Here is a 15570-nt window from a genome sequence, read left to right as displayed (position 1 = left end):
CTAGCGGTTGTCCTGCCTCTTTTTTGTAGTCCTTGTGCGTGTTCGCTAGCAATATGGAAGCATTTAATCTAAATGAGCCTTTCTGGCATCTTGCAGAAATGACTTCTGGAGGACAAACAAGAAAGTGAACGGCACCACCGGTGTAATTAAATTCATAAACTGTGTTTAATGGTCAAGGTATACTCGGACGGCATAATTCTACACCACTGCATTAAGCACAGTTACGCCGCTATCAGCGTGCGAGTGACGCAAGTCGCACTTAGCTAGGTACACAGCTTTTCACATTGCGTCTTTCCAGTGCCAACCATTTATTCCAAGGTTTCTCACTCACCTTATTCGGGTATGTCATAAACTTCTCTCTCTCTCTCTCAATTTCCTTTTTTTTTTTTAAATTTCCATTTCTCCTAGAGACGGGCGTGCGCTGCTCGGCAGCCAGTGAGCGTTCTTTCTCGAAGTCACGAGTGTGTTAAATCAGGGCAAACTTCTGGTGACAAGTCCATCGTACGAAGGCGGAACGACCGCATCATCATGTGTTGCAAACGACCGCACGCTCAGTTTTAAGACGCGTCGTATATCACGATGGACCCAAGGAAGACCAGCGCACACGAACGACGCAAATGCAGTGCGCGTAGCTAGCTAGCTGTACGCAGGAAAGGGTATATACCGGTGGATATGAGGCAAGGACTGCTTTGCATGGGGTGCGCAACATATACGACAAACGAAAACAAAAACAAAACAGGAAAAAAACGTCGAACTGGGTGGCCCAAAACTTTACGACTACGCGTTCAGCGTTTCGCATGAGTTGCGCGCGGTGTACTTTACTGGAAGCAGGGAGGCACGTTGGGCTGCCGGCAGTGAGAGCGTCGATAATGAGGGCCCGTATGAGTATCGCCTATTTAGTTTTTGTTTTTTTGGTTGGCTTCGTTTTCCTTCGACGGGTGAGCACACAAGAGCCCTTCCATGCTCCAAATCCTTAAGGACTTCTCTAAACATCCTGGCTGATACAGAAGGCGCGTGAGAACATTAACAAAGAAGGATAGTTCGCACATGTCTGGACGCTCGATCCTCGTCGTAAAATATTCATTTACATATAATTACATGTCTAAGGAGAAAACTTTTGCCCAGGGTCTTCATTATCGAATGCTTGAGAAAAATGGAAGCACTTTCATCAAGTAATGGCCCGACTCATCCGAACAAGATCTGTTGCTTAAAGTTATAGCGAGTGTCGGTTTTTCATTTAACGCCCCTATTTTTCGCACTTTCACTCAACGTTTGTCGACAAACAAGTGTCAACCCTCAACTCACTTAACACACACACACACACACACACACACACACACACACACACACACACACACACACACACACACACACACACACACACACACACACACACACACACACACACACACACACACACACACACACACACACACACACACACACACACACACACACACACACACACACACACACACACACACACACACACACACACACACAAGGCAATTATACAAACTGTGCCTTATAAAGGGTCTAAAGCAAAATATAACAAGGTGACATTTTGCTGGATACCTAACACGGTTACATTAGCCATCTATAATTTCCGGAATTTCTAGGCACAAGAGAACTTCCGATTGCAGTCGTTCAAATTTCAGTCGCTACTGTTTTCGTCCTGCGATTGCGCAATGCGTTCTAGCGCCGCGTGTCTAGCACCGTTAAAATTCGTTAAAAATACTTGGTACGCAGGCTTGCTACGAATTAAGGCTCGGTATGACACTATAGATTGGTCTTGGAGGCCGCGTTACCTGACGATACCCGGTAATAAATGCATGTGTGTGCTTTGGTCCCTGTTCGAGGCTGTCCTCAAAGAGCACCGCTTCATCTCATCTCAGGCGTTGGTATAGTTTGACGCCTCCAAGCCTTGCTTTCTAGAATAGCTCAGATTGGAGCCATGGTTGGTTATGCATAGCCACTGATTGCAGCGCGCTACTGAGGCGCGAAAGAAAAGAAAAAGAAAGAAAAAAACATGACTGATCCCTCTGTCGTAGGAATCGGTATAACACGAAAGTGAAACGTGTCTTCACAGACGTAGTTGAGCGTTTGTTGTGCATTCTTTCGCCCCAAGAGTGAAGGAAGGTATGAATCCTGCAGCAACAAATTGTAATGTCATGCGAAGAACGGCAAGTAGCTCGAAACTTGCAACGCGTTTTTTAAGCAGAAAGGGCGCACGGAACGAACATACACAGGATGAGCGCGAACGAGATCACTAGCGAGATCACAGTTGTAACTTATTTCTGTGTGAGCAGCGCGCTCCTTTCGCAAAAGCGGCCGCTGCGGTGAGCGAAGTGACCTTCGTGTTCTCAACGCAAACTTGCGGTGAGAGCGCAAGACGTACACACCACCGTTATCACGAGATAAGACCGAAAACGAGCGACCACGCCCTGTAGAGGCACGCGCTCATCCGCGTAGGGCGACGACCTTTAAAGCGCGCTCTTCGAGCCCTTCGCGTAATCTCGCTAGTGATCAACGAAAACAGGCTGAAGTGCCACTGATCTCTGAGTATCGCCATCGGTAAATGGTGTATATAAATGGCTCGCCGTTAGCATGGCAAAGAACGGGCCGTCTGTGGCCGAATCGTATCGCGCTGCGGAGCGAGGGGTCGTAAGTTTGATTCCCGGTGACGGAATTTTTTGTTCTGGTTTTTTCTTTGCCAGCAGTTACTCTTTATATTTTACGTCATATCCGTGACGGAAATACGTCAGTAGAGCCGTGGTGGACCCCGGCATAAAATACTTTCGTGTTAAAAAACTGAAGGAAAGTATGCTTGTCTTTTTAATGCACGTATCTTCGTTTCGTTTTCGATGTCTCAGCAGCGCACTTAAATCAGCAGCTCGCTTTCTACGTAGCAAGTGTGAGACCAAACTCACCTAGTTCAATACGACAACCTGCCCTGCTTGTGTGTTTTCTACGCGCACGCGAATAGGTGGCGCTGGGTGAGCTGCCGCACATGTTGCAGCGGTAAACACATTCGCTGCGTAGTTACTATTAAAGTTCTTAAAGTCTACCTTCTCTGCATGCTCCTTTGGTAAGAGAAGCCGCATCACCGGGTCCCCTCAGGATCAGGACATAGCTCATCAGTGTAGTTTCGGGCTTCTGACAACTTCTTTCATGCAAGAGCAACTTCCTCTAAAAAAAAAAAAAGGTTTTGTTGGTCACCTGGGGCGATGCTGAGACTTTGATATAACCCTGTATAACTCTACAGCTGTGCAACAGCATATAGCTGACCCGTCGTAATAGCCTAGCGGCTAGAGTGTTGCGCTGCTAAGCTCGAGAACCCGGGTTCAGTTCCCGGAGCTTTTTTTTAGCTTCTTTTGGCTTCACTTTTTACCTGCAGCGGCGCTGCAAGAGCAAGGCGCTGTGCACCGCTAAACGCCCTCCAAATACTCACCGCTCCTGCGTAATCCAATTCGCGCGCGCGCAAAGCTTATCGGAATGCACCAGCCTTGAAACTTGTAATCTAAAGCTCGCCACTTTTTACCCCCTCTATACCACGTTTAAGGGATGCGCAAGGAACGCTATGCAATGTAAAAAAAAAAACCTTACTGAGAAGCTCGATCTACCACCAACGGCTTGCCAAATGCTTGAGAAAAAGAAATAGGAAATAACACAGTGGATACCGCAAGCGATTTGCACCTGTTATAGTACTACTCCTGCGAAGCGTGTAAAGCATGTATCCGTACCAGCGTGGTCTGGCTGTCACTTGTGCAAATGCGAATAGGTACTACATCAGCTCACAGGAACTGATTTCATTCCTATGCGCCTCTAGGGCGTATGCTCCGTTTTAAATGGCTGTTCGACTTAATACGGCGAATTGGACAGCATTTATTGGTATGCAGAAGTAGCGGAGCGCAGACCCTTCATTCCGACATGGTAATTATGGTCGCAGTCTGAGAACGAAAAAAAAAACGAAAAAGAAAAGCCTTTTTGCTGTTCTGTGGCCTCGGTGTTTGAAAATAAATAAATTAAATCTCACTGCGTGTAAATCTATTTCAAATGGTGTGAGGTACGGCCGCGTATCCCCGGACGCGGCATCCAGTCCAGGGCAGCCGGACATGCCAGGCCCAGCAGCGTCGCTTAGCTTCCTGGCCGAGCCCCGCCCACGGCACGCGCGTCTCGACCCACATTTGTTTCTTTGTTTGTCGCCTAAAGGAGACTGGCTCATACCCACGAGGGGGATTGGCCAAACTGAGGATTATAAAGGGAAACGTAAACCATATGAAACGTCAAAAAGAAAGAACGAAACGGGATGTAAATAAAAATCCAAAGAGTTAAGAAATTCAAAAAGCCGTAGGATAAAGATTGAACAAATAAAAAATAAAAAATAATAAAGAAAAGAGGGGGAAAAGTTGGTTTCAGTGGTCAGTAGCACCAGCAGCGTACTCTTCCGGTTGGTTGAATGAATTTGTGTAGCGCAGTCATAATAGTATGCGCGATTAGTCTTCTATTCTCTTTCTCCTCCGCGACGTCCCTCGTGCGGCCATCCCCACGATGGTTAAGAAAGCCAAGAGCAACAAAGGATCGAAATGACTGACATTTACATTTTCTAGATGGTGGTACGTTTTCTACTTTTCAGCGTAACGTTTCCATAGAATTTACGAATATTTCTGGTAGATGGAATGTTTTCTTAACTTTACCATCTATGTCATTACCCACAACACGGTGTCTCCGCGATGCGGTTTCTTTTTCTTTTTATGTCTTATCACTTTCTCTCAGAGATGTTTTGCTGTATACAGGAGACAAGGTGGTGTTCACTATAACGAAGAGGCCATCAAATTGCTGGATATACAACTTACAAGATAGACTGTCCAGCACTGTAGCAAAAGCACCACGATCAACTGCCGTCGCGACAAGAAAAAAAATTTGTTTACTGAAGTACCGTTAGAGCCGGCGCAGTGCAAGCTATTCTCACTTTTGTGGCTCTCAGATTGAATACCGCATTGCTGCCCTTACAGCGCCCCTTTGTTAGCACTGCATCGATTGTCTGTATACCTCTCCTCCACTTTAGGAGACTGCTCTAGCCATTCCCAGTCGAGCCTGCAAGCACTTCTTTTGCTAAAACGCGATAGTTTTCTTTCATGGCGTTTATCCCGTTCCACACGACAGCCCGTATTCTTGCCGTTGCGGATTGCTGGCGGCGATACAAGCACGGCAAAGAAGGCGGGGCTTTGTCCATCAAAGTGCCGCTGCGCGCCTGTCGTTGACGTGGGAGGATATTTATGCGCCGGAAATGCGCTCGTGCACTTTGCGCGGATTTGTAAGGCATTGCGGTATGCGTCAATCGCCGTCGGAAGTAAAAACACACATAAAAGCAAGTGAGGCATGTCATTGGAACTATCGGCGCTGCTCCTCGCCTCTAGCAATCCCTCATAAGCGCGTCGAGGGGTTGAGCCTCGACGCGTTGTTATTCTCATTCTTATTCTTATTTTTACTATTTTAAAGAACGGCAGCAACATTATCAGCAACAGCGTTCTTTCATGCCAACCCTTTTCTAATTTTGTCACCTGCAGGGGGCCTCCTTATTCTTGCTTCCTTTTTCAATCAGAAAAAAAAAATTTCTCGCAGATCGACGCAGATGTTACAGCGAAGGGGTGTTTTTCTTTCCGCCTTGAAACGCCCATTGAAATGCTGAAAAGAGTCAACTTGACGTTTCCAGCCGGTGCTTCTGTCAAAGCCGAAGTGGAACCGTAAGTGACAGGCGGCGACACAATCTCTCGAGAATAGTGCGTGGGTGGGCGAAATATGGAGAAGGGAAGGAAGATAAAAGATATCCGGGGTGACGAGTGCCACACACAAGCTGCGTACGTATATGTTGCTGAAAAAAACAAAACAAAAAACTTGGCTCGGCGAGTCTTGAGGGAAATCACTCGGTGGACTTGACGTGCGTCATCGAGAGCGACACGCGAGGGAGAGGGGGGGGTGGAGAAAAACATTAGAAACGCGGTGGCGGCAACAGTTTTTAGGGTCCACTTGCACTCGAGTGCTACCTATGGTCGTTGTTGATAGCACTTTGACAATGCCATGGAAGCGTTCTTTTTTTTCTGATTTAGATGTCGTTCCCTTTAGATATTCTTAATTTAGAACTGTCAGAATAGTGTCACAAGGTTTAACGCTTTTGCGGAATACACAACGCGTGTTATTTTACCCTAAAAGACCGCATGTTGATGTAGTCCCCTCTTTCCAGTTTCATACATATACGTATCCGTACGGGCAATGACGAGTCGCTCGTTTTAACTTGTCGATCTGATATTTATTTATTTATTTATTTATTTATTTATTTATTTATTTACTTACTGGTACTGCAACCACCATTCAGTGATTTTAGCAGGGTGTTACATGAAGTTTGTCATGAACAAATGGCAATTACATGGACACAAAATATATACAGGTTATACAATGTGTACAGGGAAAATACAAACTTCCGGGGGCAAGAAGTACAATAAAAAGTAGAAGATTACATTTATACAAGCATGTACAGTAGTATGTAATACGATTCAATTGGTAAGTGCACTTTCTAATTCCGATCAAAACAATGTTAGTGAGGGTGCTGAAGCAATTGCATCAGTTGCTTTATTCCACTCGACTATGGTGCGAGGAAAGAATGAATACTTAAAGCAATTATTGCGCGTGGGAAAGCGATGCTTCCTCAGATGCCATGACAGACATTGCTTTTCAACGTGATTTATCACAGGTAGTTGAAACTTACACAAGAATTCAAGGCATCTCCAAATCAACTCTAGATCTTATTTTTGTTTCTGGAAATACAACACACGATTGCGCTTGTGACGTTGTCCCCGGTATTTCCGTTCACCTTGCTGTAGTGCTAACCGTGTCAAATGTTTTTCTGTGAAAAACCCAAGGTGACTACTTTTTATAACTTTTGTAAAGCCGATGATGAGTTGATACTCGATATCCTTTCTTTTCATTTTGATGATTTTGCCAATAGTGCTGATAGCGTAACTTCTTTGGATTAAGTTTACGGGCACTGTAAGTAAAAGCATTGAGCGTTTTGTCCCAATCACATGTAAAAAGCCTAGAACCAAGAACGCGTGGATAACTAGGGAGACATTGAAATTCAGAAAGAAGGAAAACGATTAAAGAAGAAAAGTAAGACTCCTTGTGCTGATTTGAGTTGTCAAGAGAAAATTGCAGAAATGACATCTCAAATTAGAGTCAAGGTTATTTCAGATAAACAGCGTTACTTTGGTGAGTCATTACCTGGTTTCATTACTACATCGCCAGAGAAGATTTGGAAAAGAATTTATCCTAAGTCAAATGAAAGGGAAATATTTGATGACCATGGCAGACAGATAAGTGATCCAGAATCAGTGGCGAACCTTTTTAATGAACACTTCAGGTCTGTTTACACCAAAGACAATGGTACCTTGCCAACTTTTGATGTCTCCCATTCGGTGTAATCATACAAAGTCGAAAGTCCAAACTTGTTTACTTCGTGGAACGCTGTGCCAAACGACGGTTCAGCCCATCCAAGCTGTACGTGCTGCTGGTACCCTCTCAGGTCATCTGTTCCCCCTTTTTTATTTATCGACAGAAAAACTGCAGCAGCTGGAGCTATACCGACAACTCCGACAACGCGCGCTTATTTTTTTTATTCCTCTCTGCAACATCGTGTACTCGTATAACATTTAATGCTTTCTGAGCACTTGACACGTAACCTAGGACATTTGACTGCTTGATTCTATGGTGTATGGAATGGTGGGTGCAAAGTCGAGAGAGAGAGAGAGGTAGAAAAGAAACATGGCTGATCCCTCTGTCATAGAAATCGGTATAACACAAAAGTAAAACGTGTCTTCACAGACGTAGTTGAGCGTTTGTTGTGCATTGTTTCGCCCCGAGGGCGAAGGAATGAATGCTATAGCAACAAGTTGTAATGTCACGCGAACAACGGCAAGCAGCTCGAAACATGCAACGCGCTGCTAAAGCAGGAATGGCGCTTGGAACGGACATAAACAGAATGATAGCGAACTAACAACTGTCACAGCTCGACAGTTAAAGCGCGCTGGTTAAATACAAAGGAGGACGCACGAAACGAACGCACAAGTATACACAGGATGAAGGCGAACTGTCACGGTTGTAACCTATTTGTTTGTGAGCAGCGCGCTCCCTTCGCAAAAGCGGCCGCTGCAGTGAGCGAAGTGACCTTCATGCTCTCTCTAACTTCAAAGCAAACTTGGGGTGCGAGCGCAAGACGTACAAGATAAGCGCGCGCGCACGAGCGACCACGCCCTGTATAGCAGGGCACGCTCATCTCAACGCGCGGGGCGACGACCTTTAAATCGCGCCCTTCTCGAGCCCTTCGCGCCATCTTGCTAGTGATAACGAAAACACGCTGATGTACCGATCTCTGAATACCGCCACCGGCATATGGTGTATATAAATAGCACGCCGTTAGCATGACGAAGAACGTGCCGTCTGTGGCGGTGTCGTTTCGCGCTGGGGATCGAGAGGTCGTAAGTTCGACTCCTGGTGACGGAACTTTTTCTTCTAGTTTTTTCTTTGGTTTATGTTAGTCTTTATATTTTACAACGTCATGTGCGTGACGGAAATGCGTCAGTGGAGCCGTGGAGGACCACGGCATAAAACACTTTCGTGTTAAAAAAAATGAATGCATGAAGATCCCCAGCTTGCTGCCCTGTACTTGGGGGAAGAAAGCGGGCGCAAGAGAAAAAGAAAGGCAGGGGAGAACGAGAACGAAATGAATGCCATGAGACGTGCATGTGTCAGGCAACCCTTGAAACTGCTCTATCAGTTTGACGTCGTTGTATTATTAAAAAAAAAAGAAGAGTGGTACGTAAAACTGAAATTGAGCTCTATAAACGCTCATCGATGTACAGGTGCCGATGTGGAAGACTGAGGAACATGTTGACCACTGGATGTTCAATAATGCTGGCTGAAATCATAGTGCACGAACGTATTTGCGTTGTATTCCAATCAGGATGCGTCCGCGACGAATGCGACCCGCGACATTATGATCGGTAGCAGATGCGAAAGGCGAAAGCCGACTGAAGTTTCAGCGCTGAAACAAAAAATGAACTGATTAGTGCTTACGGATGTCTTGCTTTCTCACCATCATGCGAGATCCTTGCTCAGAAAAAAAAAGTTATTCACGCAGACTAGTGAAGCAGAGAAAACGATGTCGGACCAGCGCTTGCCCCGTCGTCTTGATTATTTGTTTGCTGCTAAACAATGGATAGCTAGCTTGCCCATTTTTCTATTTTTATGAATGAAACGTTTTTTTGCTGTTAAATGGCAGGTAATTAAGTTATGAGCGCTCAACCTGTCGCTATTCATATCACTCAGAGCTTACGCACGAGAGGTTATCATGCGCTATGACAACGTGCAAACTTTTAGGTACATTAAGGTGGCATACGAGCTTCATGAACTAGGCCGCCGCACTGACTAAGCGGTAACGGTGCTTGGCTTAGTTCTGACCCCGAAGACACGGGTTCGATCCCGGCCGCTGTGGTCATTTTTCGGTGGAGGCAAAATGCTAGAGACCCGTGCACTGCGCGATGTAAGTGCACATTAAAGAACCCCAGTTGGTTGAAATTGTCCGGAGCCCTCCGCTAAGGCGTCTGTCGTATAGCCTGAGTCGCTTTTGGACCTTAAACTCCATAAACCAAAGGAGCTTCAGAAACTGAGCGGATTTGGCAACTATCACAGGGAAAGACAGGCACTCAACGCCATTGTTGTAGCAAGGATACGCGTACGTTCACCATGATGCAAGCGATCATCGCATTGTGAGGCGTTTTGTTTTCTGTCTTTTAGATGCGAAGCAGCTTTTGCTCGAAGCTGTGTCCGGCGGTGGCGTCCGTGTTCCACTGCGCATGCGCCTACTCTCTCCCACTCAACTCCTTTACGCAGGTTTTCGGTTGCCTTCTCTCCTCTCCTCCCCCGCGCTGCAGCCGCGGCGCAGCCTCTCCTGCCACGTGATGCAGCCGCGCCGCAGCCAAATACAGCCTGCAACCCACTCTCTCCTCTCCTTTCCCCATTTCATGTGTAAATGAGCGCGTGCGCTCGGTCGGCTTCCGTCATTCTCGCTTCGCTCCCGTTCAGATGACTTGTAACGTCAACGTAGGCGCCAGTTGCAGCAGCACTCCAACCTCTGCCGAGATCGAGATCGTCGCGGAGCAGCAGCGCAGGGCTCGCGACGCCGAACGCAAACGGCTGCGCAGGCAAGGTGATCCCGAACTCCGGGCCAGGGAAGCGCAAGCGAAACGGCAACGTCGAGCTGCAAACCCCGAGGTCCGGAACGCCGACGGAAAGCAATGCACAAACACAACGTAATGATAACACAAACACTAAATACAAACCTCACACACTAACGGAAACGCCAAGTGAACGCAACGGAAACTTGGTGTGCCCCCCAATACTGCTTCGCATCCCCTCATGGTTCCCTTGAGTGGGAGATGGTGTAATTTTTTTTACACGCGCTCATGCAGCCACGTCACACGTAGTTTTGACCTAGGAGGTGCTGTTGTTGAGCAAGGTGTTACCTTTTGACAGTTTTTTTTGTCTATTTTCAAGCTCCTCTGTGCTATCGCTAAGTAAAACAAGTTATGGAAGAGCGTAATTGGAGGACCTGTTGAAGTAGCCTTTCAAACGTCCGGCACATTAGCTTTTGAAAAGATGAAAGCCTACACGGGCCACAACATGGGACCTGTGGCGAGGAATAGTGTATGTAAAAATGTTTTAGAACATGGCTGTGAGGGAGGATTTACGCAGGCAGGGTACGGTTGTTATAAAGGAGTAACAACAGAGTATCTCGCGCTATTGAGGAAGCGTTAAAAAAAGAGGTGATAGCTGTATATGCCACACGGAAGTTCTTTTTTTTTATTCGCACATATGTAATCTGGGAAGCTTTCCTTGGTGTGAAGCGACGTGCGAGCACATGCATGGTGCGCGAGCTTTGTTGTAACATTTCTATTCTCAGTGTGTGCAAAAATAAACAGTTTAAAGTGACCGTTTCTTCTGTGTTTATGTATCTTTCTTTTCTTTTTTTTTTAAGTGTGATCGGTCTTTTGGCGCTAGACTAATTACCATTCGACATTCGCCAACTAGCCAACAGGTACTGTACTGTCCTCAGTGCATGGTCAGGGAGTGCTCTCATCCTCTTTATAGTTTCGAATAATCGTGTAAATGACGCAAGCCGTGAACTGCCTCTGTTCGGTCTTGTTTATTCACGGGTAAATCATCCGCGGCCAGGAGAGCAGATGAACAGGGAAAATTTCTCTTTTACTTGGCGCTAAGTTTATAGCTTCGGCGACGTGACTTGTTTTATTCGGCGTCATTACACTTCTTTTGTCAATGTGCTACGTTACTTAACACTGCTTCTTGTTTTAGTACAAGGAAAAATTGAGGAGATGAAACGTCAAAGGACATGCGCAACGAAACGTAATGAGCCAAGCAACCGTATTTACACCTCAAATCGGCAATGAGCAGATGCGCGTGTAAAGAGAAGGAGAAACGCAATGATGACGAAGAGCGAGCGAGAAATTCGCGCTACCTTAAGCAGAACTGCAGTACAGTTAATACCTGCGAATGACGTGCAGTACGGCGCTCTCTCGGCATCTAATGGCATGTTACGGCGACAGCGCTCGTCCTTTCCCTTCTTTATCTTTATGTCACGTCGTGCGTGCAATTTTTCGCCATGAAGCCCTACCAACAACCTCAAGTTTCGGACCTTTTCAAGTGGGCAAAGTTTATGATGCCCTGACTAAGCTAACTCAGTTCCACTGCTGAAATATTTATGCGTACTTACTCTGCAGTGTTCTACGTATACAGTTACAAGTGAGACCACGGAAATCGCAAAGCGGACGCCCTCAAAAGCAGCAGCGTTGTTGCAGTATAGCTCAACTCAGTTTCGTGAGCTCAAGCTGCGGCGCAGGCACTCATAAATAATACGCCCGCTACTCAGTTCAGCTTGTAAAAAGAGGGCGTCGTCTGGAAGCAGGGCGCTGCTCGTTATAGATACTCCGCTTTTTTGCCTACACGCAGCACGCCTCCTTGCCGCCAACCGCCAACCGCCATCCTGAAGAGGCTCCAAGAGGCCCCACTTCGCATATTGAAAGATTAGCTCTCTTCTTTGCAGGTGACGCTCGAATAATTTCTGTTTATTCGAACATTGAGTCCCATTTCTACGTAATATCTTTTTTCAATTACTTTTTGCCGCTTTGCCCTGTCAGTACTGGCTCCTTTAAATCGCTCTTTTTGTGTTTAAAAGGCTCCTCACCAGGAGTCGTTGGAGAGAGACAGCGAAAAAAAAAGTGGTAAGAGAAAGGCAGGGAGGTTAACCTGCAGACTAAGCCGGTTTGGTTTCAGTGTATCGGGGAGGGGGCAAATAGGAAGATGATATATATATATATATATATATATATATATATATATATATATATATATATATATATATATATATATATATATATATATATCTACGTTTTAAGTACGCCCCTTACTAATAGATCGTTTCCACCATCCGCCGTTCTTAGCTGTGTTGAAACACCGGCGAACTGCGCTAAAGATGAGCGCTTTGTCACGGGCGCATTTTCTCAAGTAGCTGCGTGACATTGTGGTCTGTTTGTTGCCCTGATCTGCTGCTGCTGCTTCCTACTGAACTCAAAGCGTTCGCGTGCGAGTAAGTTGCTCGTCAGTTCCTCACTTCCGTTCTCTCATCAGCAACGAGGGGGCAACAGAAGCAGCTACAGCAGCTGTCCCTTGAACGTTGCCTGCTCCCACGATCAAGCGGGCGCAATTACCGTCAGCTCATAAATCTGCCGGCATAATGCAGACGTCTATTTCTTCGACGTTCGTCATCGTCTGCCCATCACTTCCCTACGATCGTCTCCAAGGCATCGCGGTCTTCACCCCCCGGTACCGGAAAGCTGAGCGCCGCTGTTCCTGATCGAAATTCCAGTGTCCTGACATGTCGCGATGCACAGGTTATTGAAGGTGTGGTCACTCGTCCATGCCACCCTAGTGCTCGTGGAGAGCTGCGCTTCCAGTTCACTCATTCCGAAGATACTTTGTAGCCCACTCCGAAAAGAGACGTCAGTTGATGGGAAGTCATTCCGCATAGAAAGCGCACAGGCCATTGGATATCCGAAAGCCTTGCCATTTTGATGTGCCACGCGGGCATTTTCGTAGTCGACTTAATTCGTTGTATTGTCCTCCTCACTCCTTTGCTTATGGGATCCTCGTTGGCTGGAATTTCTTTTAGTATCCTAACATCGTCATCATTTGCGCAGGGTCTACAACTCGCGTCCTTGTCTCAGTTGTGGGGAACAATTATAGAAGGACCCTTTTCGTGATCCAACCCAACGGCTCTGCTGCCAGAATGATAATTACGTTTGTTCTCCTCGTCTTCGGCCTACCCCTTGCGTTGACACGCCGATTTTATTCACACTGTTATACCTCGTGACTTGCACTTCACTTCCGTTTCCCGGTCTTGGACACTATTGGCACCATGATTGGCTTCAGTACTATGCACGTTCAGTAATGTTGTTTGCTGGGCAAGTTCGTTCGTAATAGTGCATGAATGAAACAAGCGACAAAAAACGAAGACAACAAAGACGAGCTAGAGAGAACAAGCGCTGGTCCTGTCTACCTCTTCGTTCTCTTCGCTTTTTTTTTTGTCACTGGTTTCTTTCATCTTCTCTGCAGGTCCCCGACCGCTGATCTGTCCTACCACCCTGCTTTGTTGTGGAAATATTAGCAGTGCCCATTGTCGTCTTATTAAAACTTTATGGGCAGTTCGATCGAGCGTTCATGTCTGCGGATGCTATGCGCCGCTTTTTTCGATTATTGTGTATACAATACATTTCTCCCAACACGTGTAGTAGTATGCCAGGCACTTGGCAAGGCAAATATCTCTAGCAATCCTTAAGCATCTCTGTCCCCCTATCCGATGGTGGCGTTCCGTGTCATGCACATTCTTTAGAGCGCAGCTCCTAGGCGCCCATTCCTGCTTTGAGGGGCGTCGGCGTACCCGATAGAGCGAACGAGGACGAAAGAGAGCGAACGCGGAGTCTGCCGATATCACGAGCCACTGGCCTGTAACCTCTTTTCCTCTGTCACGCGCGCTGGTCCCTCGGTCGGAGCTCGTGCGCGTGCAGAGCTGGCACGTGCACTGCGGCTGGCTTCGCTGGTCGTAACGAGCTTGTCGGCGTTTCGCTTGCTTCGCGACGCCTGCAAGTGGTGTGCGCAGCACTCGAGTGCTGGCAGATTCTGTGGGAATATGTAACGAATGTTACGTTGCTACAACAGCGGTAGCCAACGCTTCAAAGACAGTTGGCGTTGCCCCAACATGAAGCTGCCCTCGGAATTCGCATTAGGCAGTATCGTAGTCATCGGTGAACTTTTTTTTAATGATTAGTGCGCCTGGTGCCATCAACAGCTCCAAAGGCGCCCTATAGACGAAGGTATTCAGCCTCTTTCTTGGGTAGACAGCCTCACACCAGTACAATGTTCGTGTGCAATTGAAAGGCTTCACATGATTGAAAATTTTGAAACGTTTTGTTTGAATATCACACAGTTTTTATGTCTTTGTTAAGCGCGCAGAGGCAACGGATGCGTTTTCTGCGTGTACGCTCGACTGATTCCAAGCACTTGACGCCAACGACCGTATAGGCTTTCCGAAGGCTATGGCCGTAGCGCATCTGTCTTTTTTTTGCAGATAGACTCAAGGACGATTCGGAAACGCTTTGCCGTTAATGAAGTTATTTTGAAACACTAATTAACAAAAACTTCTTCATTAACCTTTTTTGTCAACAACTTCACGGCTGTTACTCATATATGGAAAAATTGTAGGGTGTCACAATTTATGGTATAACCGATTTTTTTAATCCACGAAATCTCATGTAGTTTCAGGTATCCATAATCGGATTTTAAGCCTAGCACGTTAGGAGCGTATACAAAAGGCGGCCTCTCTTTTCGATAATATGGAAACGCCCTCCGACGAAGAATGTACGGAATTCGAATGAAGGCTTGGCGCCGCAGCACAATCTGGTCAGCGAATACGGCAATTCGTCTGAAATACGCAGGTTCACCGCTTAGTTTTTGCGGGTGATGTGTGGTAAATATCTGTTTCTTTCCTAAAGCTTAAGTATATATAGGCGCAAATCGATTCTTCACGCGTCGCACTGCAAGAAAAAGCACCGTAATGGCTTCCCTTTAATTGCCGGCTGCACAGCAACAAAGAAAGAGAAAAACCGAAAGAAAGGAGAGAAAAAAGAAGGTGGAAATGTCGGTTTTCTTGCGCACAGCGCGAAAGAAACAGTTTAGCGCCAAACGTCACACGCAAAAGGTAAGCGATCTGCTTGTACACTGAAATGACTTGCCGTTTGCCGATTAAAACTATAGAATCTAAAGCGTTTATGCGTGGCCGTCATAGTTAAGTGAGGACTGTGCGCATGATGTAACGGACGACCGCACTATAGTGACCAGCGTGTTTGGCTCGCATGTTTGCCGCTGATGGTTTCTCGTTATGACGTT

This window comes from Rhipicephalus sanguineus, chromosome 1 (genome assembly GCF_013339695.2).
Source record: "Rhipicephalus sanguineus isolate Rsan-2018 chromosome 1, BIME_Rsan_1.4, whole genome shotgun sequence".
In the NCBI taxonomy this organism is placed as follows: domain Eukaryota; kingdom Metazoa; phylum Arthropoda; class Arachnida; order Ixodida; family Ixodidae; genus Rhipicephalus; species Rhipicephalus sanguineus.
This window is presented reverse-complemented; position numbering follows the sequence as displayed.